The 8,911-nt window shown below is 34.5% G+C and overlaps 1 pseudogene; it reads right to left on the bottom strand.

The window, feature by feature from the left end:
* Positions 1–2,394: 2,394 nt before the first annotated feature.
* On the bottom strand, positions 2,395–3,007 carry LOC144251390 (ras-related protein Rab-6A pseudogene; annotated as a pseudogene).
* Positions 3,008–8,911: the final 5,904 nt, after the last annotated feature.

Here is an 8,911-nt window from a genome sequence, read left to right as displayed (position 1 = left end):
TCCTGATGGCAAGAAACAAATTTTGTTCAACTTTGATGAACAACAATTAGTACTCAATATTTTCTCATTAAAAATTAATTGACTTGAACATAAAATACATTATTTCTTGAAGTTTCTACTGTTTTCACTCATCTCTTAATTGTCTTCATTTGTCATTTGTAGTACTTTTATTATTTCTTTCTTTTATATTAATCCTTTTAAACTTAGAATTTATCTTAAAAGGAAAATTTATATTCCTAAAAGTAGAAAATTAATATAATTTACCATAAAAAGAAAACCATGAAATAGATATTTAATTCCTAAATCAAGTAATGCTTATACATACCCTAACATCATTCTATTTATTAAACATACCACACGACAGGATAGATAGATCTTTGCATTTATTAACTGAGGTAAATTTCTCATGACATAAAATTTATGGTTTTAAAATGAATAATTCAAATTCAGGGCATCTAGTGCATTCAGAATGTTATGGAATCATGCCTTCTATCTTTTTTTTTTTTTTGCTTTTACAATAACATTCTATTATAAAAGCACTTTACAAATCCATCTCATCTTTGAGTATAAGTTACAGGTATGTGGGCTAATGATCACCTGAAAACATTTCTCTATTCAGATCCATAATCCAAGTTCTCTCTGAATATTACAAGGTGACAATAAATGAGAAGTGAAGGAGGAAGAGGAATAGAGGGGAGCAAGGTTTTCTGAGTTAAGGGTTTTGTAGCAATGAGGAGACAAGGAAGTATGAAGTTATTTTGTTGTCTTTTCTTCTTTATACTGTGTTAAGTAATGCTTACAACATAAATTCAGCAGGCTTTTCATGAGCTTTAGCTCAGAAATTTTCTCCCTGCAAACAATGTATTTACATATGTGTTTATTAACTTACACAGCAATCTCACAGTAACTAGTAAAGATTAAAAGGGTGCACTCCTAGTATATTTGTTTGCAGTGTTTTAAGAAAAATGCATATTGCCATGGTGATGAAGCTCTAAATGACTCACCAAAATATCTAAAAATTCAAATCTAAAAAAAGTCAAAGAAATAAATATCACCAAAGAAAAAAAGATTAATTGTAGCTTAAATATAAAACTAAATCACTAGTTAATTAACCAAACAATACAGATGTAATAAAAAGCAAAACCAGCTTGAAAGACCCAACATTTTTAAAAAACGCTAAAAAATAAAGCATAAATCTGCATAATATTGACTTTTATTTCCATTCTCTCCTTTCCCTTTTCAATGTTCTTATCTACCTCTAGGAGCTTACAAAAAATTATTTCCATTTTAATTTTGACTTAAAATGTTCATAGTAGGGTATTTGCTATTCTGTGAGGGTTTTGTGGGTAAGCTTTAGATATCATTATCTCTATTTGTCATAGTTTTGATCAAGTCATCAAATTTAAATACTTCCACTGTTTCTTAAAGGAATTTGATTTTCACATGCCTTGCCTGCATAGCATTTTTTTTTAAAGAAAGAAAATACAAGCAAAATCTGTTGCTTAAAAGGGTGGTGGTATAGTTTTTTGTTTTAAAACAAACAATAGCTATATCAACAATTTTAAAAACTTGGGAGAAAGAGTTAATTGGAACTGATTTTATGATGAATAATTAAACATTAAAAACCTGTTCTGAAGCACTAGGTTATTTTTTTTCTCCCAGAGACTAATAAAGTACATGTGAAAAAGTCAATTGTCTTGGTCAGAAATAAATTTTATGCTCATCTACTTATAAGTACTCAGTATGTTCATTAGGATTAATTTTGAGGATATACCAGAACCCTTTCCTCATTTAAGCATTGTCCACCATGTTTTGACCTCAAAAAGGGTCTAAGTAATTTATATCAGTGCTCAAGAATAATTTTGGACATCTTAGCCTAAAGAAAGTGGCTATCTGTAAAACTGAAGGGTAATTCCAATGGGTTTGCTGCATTGCCACCTCCTGTTTGTTTTGTGAGAGGATGAGAATAGGGAATGCAGATAAGAGAAAGGTAAGAAAAGCAGGGAAAGATCAAGTAGGAGGGTAAATGCTGCTGAGAACATATTGATCCTTAACCAAGCCATGCTCATATTGTTGAGATTTCCATCATTTTAAAGTACATTATCATAACATTAAAAAAGAAAAATGTTAAGAAAATGTATCTGATATTTAAGGTTATCACTGGAATATGCTGGAATCTTTTGGTTCTTTGTAAAATATAAACAATGAAGACACTGACTTTTTTGTGCATGTGAAGCTAATGGATCATGTCCACGATATAGGCAGCAATGATGAATTGCAATGCGTTATTACAAAAGGGAATATTACAAAAGCCAATATTCACACTGCAATCAATGAGAGTAAAGAAGCCAAAGCAGTGAGCTTCTGGAGAAGGGTTGAAGATGCCATGAGGGATTAGCAGGAACAGCTTCCTTCCCTGACTGGATGGGCCTGATGCTTTTCCAGTTTAATGTCAATCATATCTTCTCTGCTTCTGTCCTGTGTGCTTTCCATCCCAGGCAAAACCGCTGCTACACGTCAGAAGAGCTGCTTTACATTGTATCCTGCTTTTGCTCTGGTTTCAAAGAACATAACATTCAGCTCTTTGGCTTTCCTCTCTCCTTCCTCAATTGAAACTTGACTCTTGTCAGCAAGATCTGTTTTATTTCCTACTAGCATGGTGATAACATCACTTCCTCTTTCTGTTCTGACATCAGCAATCCATTTTGTAGTTTGCTGGAATGAGTTAACTTTTGTCATATCATAAACAACAACTGCCACAGTGGAGTCACGAATGTAGCTAGGAATCAAGCTCCTGAACCGCTCTTGACCTGCTGTGTCCCATAACTGCAATCATACTGTTGGATCCTCCAAGTACATGATTTTTGATAAAAAGTCAATGCCAATTGTTGCCTGATAAGTGTTGTCAAAACTGTCATTCATGAATCTGGTGATCAGGGACGTTTTTCCAACGCTCTGCTCTCCTAGGAACACCAGCTTGAATTTCCTTAGCAGATTCCCGAAGTCTCCATCCACGGACACGATGGAGCCTGAGGAGCTGACACCTCCTCAGCCCAAAGACCTCCCAGATCCACGCTGCTCCAACCAGCTGATGAAGAAGGCGAGCAGAAGGGCGGGCCCCTGCAGGGCCAGGCAAAGGAGCAAGGCTGGAGGGCAGCAGGACTCTCCACAGCACACAGCCATCGCCGCTGACACCGACTTTCCGCAGAGAAGCCTAGCACCCAGTGAGGCCAGCCTCAGCGAAGGGAAGGAGGGCGGTGTCTGAGGCTGCCAGGGGTGTACAAGGGGCTCCCAAGGCTAGCGCCTTCTCTTCCCCTCAGCACCCAGACCTGAGACTAGGGTGAGAGAGGCTGAGGGTGGCGGGGCTGGAACCGCAGATGCATCTGGGACCTTTCACACGCAGCGCCCGACTCCCACAGCTGCAGCTGCAGCAGCCAACCTGCCCATGCCTTCTATCTTGTTATAAAAAATTTTCACCACCCCAAGAGGAAACTGATCCCCATTCTCCCCTGTCTACCCTTTGGCTATTGTGAATAGTGCTACCCTGTACACAGTTCTACATAGGTGTAGATTTGTTTCGTTATCAATTTTCAATTCTTTTGGTATGTATCTAGGAGTGGCATATCCAGATTATAAGATTAATTCTATGTTGAAATTTTGAGGAACCTTTTATATATATATATATATATATATATATATATATATATATATATATATATATATATAGTGTGTGTGTGTGTGTGTGTTTCAAATTTGGGGTTAAAAAGAATCACACCAGAATGTATGTCCCTAAACTTATGGCATACAATGAAATACGTTCATTCTCAACACGCTTATGAAAAAACAAACTTCAAATATTTTTTATCATATTTGTGGGATAATACATTTCTTTACAGCTGATCACTCTATAAGAGTAGTAGATGATTCAAGCAATTACTAAATTTGGTGTCAATATCTATCTAAAGATACATAATTGATTTCATCAAAATCGTTCCCTTGTATTAACATTTCCCTCACAGAATATACCTTTATATTTAAAAAATATAAAGGTATATTATATACCTTGAACATGTTGCTTTGAACAATAAAATAGGAAGAAAAAACAGAGCACAGTTTTGATTCCAATTCACAATTGTGTGTAAATATGTTGTATATTTAATTATTACCATTTTATGAAAATAAGATTTTACTGTATCCCTATAAAAATGCAGTAACAGGGCCTGGGCTGTGTCTCAGTGGCAGTGTGGTTGCCTGGCATGTGTCAGGCACCACATATAAAAATAAATAAAATAAAGTTATATACAACTAAAGATATATTTTTTTTAAAATGTAGCAACACTTTTTTGAGGCATACCTGAGCACTGCATCAGTAATTTATCACTTGGTCTGGATAGGGTGCTGACACCTGCTCTCATCTTAACTTCAGCAATAACATTCATATAATAATAAATATGGCACAACCAAGACATTCTCTTTTCTAATAAGCATTAAAAGAAGAAGCAAATTCCAATTATGTGTGTTTGTCTACTTCTAGTAATATGTATACCACACTTCAGAAAATGCTGATCTAAGAGGGGCTATTTTTTTAAAGCTGCACAAGGTATCCTCATCCATTTTATTGCCAAAGAAAGAGGAAGTTTCCACCTCATCTTCAAATGGAAAAATTATGGACTCCTCATAAAAATTGGAAATAAATATGAAGGTCCATACCTCTTAAATTCCCAAGAGAAAAGTTAAGTGTCTTTGGGGAGCATCTTATAGAATCCCAGCCGTAAAGACAAGTACCATAGGGAGGGGTCACAATCACTTGCACTTAGCAACATCTTCCACTGGGTGATGAACTCATCCTGTGATTTCCAATTTAAATAGTAAGCTATATTTATCCCTATATGCCAAAAAAGTATACATTTCAATGTTATTTTTTAGTAAATTTACTGAGTTGTGCCAATATCATCATACTTTGGATTTGAACAGTAATAATCTCCAATTTAAATAGCATGCTATATTTATTCCTATATGCAAACAAGTATGTCAATCCCTAGAATATTTCAAACCCAATTAATTGGTGAACAAATCATTTTCCTTTTTTAATATGGAGATTATCATGTCATTCTTCTATTTATCCTAATTGTGAGGTAAAACATATTTAACGATGTTTCCAAGTGCGAGTGTCCATTAATGTATACAAAAATAGGATATGCCTAAGAAATTGTATAAAAAACAATTTTCTATCTGAAGACTTTACCGTCACTGGCTCACACAACTAACGGGTGAGTTTCAATTAAAGAACAAAACATCTGCATTTAAACCTGACCTCAAAGTATTTTGAAAATCAGTCCAAGACATATTTAAATAATTTAAGAATACACATAGCGAGGTCTGGTGGTGCACATCTGTAATCCTAGGGGCTCAAGAGGCCTAGGCATGAAGATCTTGAGTTCAAAGCTAGTCTCAGCAAATTAATGAAGCCCTTAGCAACTTAATGAGACCTTCTCCCTAAATAAAGTGTTTTACAAAGGGCTGGGGATGTGGCTCAGTGTTTAACCACTCCTAGGTTCAATCACCTGGTACCAAAAAAAAAAAAAAAGAAATGTAAAGTTGAATTTGATAATATATGTAAACTGCCTAGTATCAGATCCATTTATGTCACAGCCATTTAAGAAATGGCAGCTTAGATCCTGCAAGATCACCTGGCTTGCCTTGCCTTGTAATTCATGAATCTTCTGGATTAAGCTCCAATTGTTGGGTCTGCTGTACCTTGTTTTATTCCCCTATTTTAGCACCAGCACATTCAGCCTCATCTGATAATTACATATATTTATATATAAATATGTTTTATTAAGTTATAAGCACCTCTGAAGGAACCTCAAAGCTTTTAAAATAAAATGTAATTTGAATTTTTAAAAATAGTTTTATTGGATTATAACTGATATATCATAAAATTCACCTGGAAAAAGTATACAATTCAATGTTTTTTTTAGTAAATTTACTGAGTCGTGCCAATATCACCATAATAATTTTAGAAAATTTTCATGTTTCCTCAGAGATCTTTCAAATCCATTTATTCTCAGTTCTCACACTGTAGATTTTGTAAGGAATTAGTTTTTGCATTTCATTTAAGAATGGCAGCCATGATATGGAGAAGAGATATAAGGAACCTAAGCCCAAAGGCTAGCATCTCTCTCTCTCTCTTCTTTCCTCCCTACTTTTCATCTATCCAGGTTATATTTATTGAACACTCAGTATGTAACAGTATGTCCAACTGTCCTCTGCCAGTTCAGTGCCATTCATGAAAAGGGCTGTCATGTATAGTGTGCTAGTGTAGTTTTGTTGTTAAAATACCTAAGTTTTATTTTAGTCTACAGGACACATTTCTGAAATGGTTTTATATATAATTTAAAATTTAGGGCTGGGATTGTGGCTCAGTGGTACAGCACGCGCCTAGCATGTGCAGGGCCCTGGGTCCAATCCTCAGCACCACATATAAGTAAATAAATAAAATAAAGGTATTGTGTTTAACTACAATTAAAAAGTAAATATTTTTAGAAATTTAAACATATAGAAGAGAAAAACATTTAACAAATACAAGTAATGTCACCTTATTTTACATGGTGCACTTTAATATACTTGATTTAATTAATTTATTATCTTTTTTATCTCTACCTTCCCAAGAAGGAAATTGAGATTGAGCAGATACATTTCACAAAGCAGGCAAAAATGTGATTTTAAATTTAGAACACTATAAATAACTGACACAATGGCTAAGAAAAATATAGTTTTTAAGCAAGAGTTAATTATAGCTTAGCTAGGATAAAGTACCAAGTCTACTTTCTGGACAAATTTGCTAGGATAAGAATTGTATATCTGTGTTATTTTTATTGTATTGCTTCATAGTATATAAATTATTTCTCAAAACAGCCATTTGACATGTTAAAGTGTCCTCCTCATCCAAGTATTTTCATGACTGCTAACTCATTTTGTACTTGTGGGGTGGGAACTATTAGCTCCATTTGATGAATAGGAACATAAACTACAAATGCCAAAGTTAACCTAAATTCACATACATATTTGTGCCCTTCCCCAACACAGACCAACCTCCAGTCTTATGTTTACAATTCTATTTGACCCAAACAAATACAACCAAGAAGACCTTTCTGGCTAGAACCCATCCCTTTAGGAAAATCCTAACCCACCATTTGACATTGTGAATGGGTTTAGACTGCAACCTATCCTGCTCTAATCTCTGAAAATTGTCACAAGATAAATTTGATTATTTCAATTAAAAAAGCATGTTTGGGAATCTTTCAACATTCAAAGATTATAACTGACAATGTATTTCCTTGCAAACAAAATGGAAAGGGACATTATTATTGGCTAGGGATGAATATAAAAGTAAAGTTACACTCACTTCAAAAGCTTTCAAGGAGTGTTCCCTATGCTTTCAGATTTTGTGGACCAGTGAAATTTCAGAAAAACATCTTGGGGTCCTGTACAGGGTAGCCAACTTAATTTTGCAAACTAAGAACATTTTATTTTATTTTTTTAATATTTATTTATTTGTTTTTTAGTATTTGGCGGACACAACATCTTTGTCTGTATGTGGTGCTGAGGATCGAACCCGGGCCTCACACACTCCAGGAGAGCGGGTTACTGCTTGAGCCACATCTCCTGCCCTAAGAACATTTTAAAAGGCAACCTCTCATCCACAATTTCAAAATTCAAACATTTGAAAATCAAACGTGCCTTTTTATTCTTGCCTGTAACTCATTTACATTCAACATCTCAACTAACCCTCCTCATCTGGCAATGAAGCCTGACCTGAACTGACATGAGGCTATTCACAGGCTTATTCTCTCATGTAGTATAAATATTCTTATGTTTCACTGCAGAAACATTACTGTAATTGATTAGGGAGTGTCCTCTAAGCCCCTGCTGTGGCTGTTATGTCATATAGGATACATGGACTTTATTACCTTTCCAGAATCCAAAATGAACCTAAATTCTGAAACATATGTTGTCTCAAGTATTTCACATTATGAGGGTACAAATTCACAGTAACTGATCATGAATGTTTCATTAAAAGAAAGGGCAAATTTCAATTTAAATCATCAGTAAGTATGAAGGACAATCTTAGAATAAAGGATAATCCTTTATATTCAATAAAAATTTAGCTTTCTGAGGAAAAATCAAGTTGTTGCTTTTTATATGTCATTGCAGATGATATTAACTAGCATATGAGAATCACTGTCATTGGAAAATGTCCTACTCAGATGGCTCCACATTTAAAACATGACCTTTGGAGCTTTATTTATACAAGGAAGCAGGACAGGTAGGATAAGAATGAATTAAGCCATGTTGTGGCTCTTGTAGGACACAGATAAATTATATTTATACAGCAAAAGAACCCTTAAATTACCTTTAGTGTGTACAAATTGGAAGTGCTTACAATGCTGGACCTGATCTAAGTAAGTTCTCTGATTTAAAAAAATAGTGCAAATGAGTGAACATGAATATGTATAGAGATAAATCTAGAAAACCAAAAGATGTATCCTGCTTGTCAGAATACTGGGAGAGATCGAGGAAAAAATCACTAGCAAACCATCTTTTTACATCAGAATCTTATGGCATTTTTATATTGTTTATTTCTACACTGCCTATTCTCTGAACAGTTTGAGGTATTGACAAACTGGATATTTGGACATGTCTAATTTTATCCTAGCATATACTAATGAATTAAGTGTCCTGCAGTTTAAGAGAAATAATTAAGTCTCTGCTATAAGGGCCACCAGCTGCATCTATAAACAAGACAGTAAGTTATTCAGTTTGACAACATTTAATGAGTTTCTACATGAGATAAATCACTAGGCTACCTACAGGAAATGAATGGCTAGATAAGAACACTTAATTTTCC

Source organism: Urocitellus parryii (assembly GCF_045843805.1).
Source record: "Urocitellus parryii isolate mUroPar1 chromosome 13 unlocalized genomic scaffold, mUroPar1.hap1 SUPER_13_unloc_15, whole genome shotgun sequence".
Classification (NCBI taxonomy): domain Eukaryota; kingdom Metazoa; phylum Chordata; class Mammalia; order Rodentia; family Sciuridae; genus Urocitellus; species Urocitellus parryii.
Note: the sequence above shows the minus strand (reverse complement) of the source record. Positions and strands in the feature narration are given on the sequence as shown.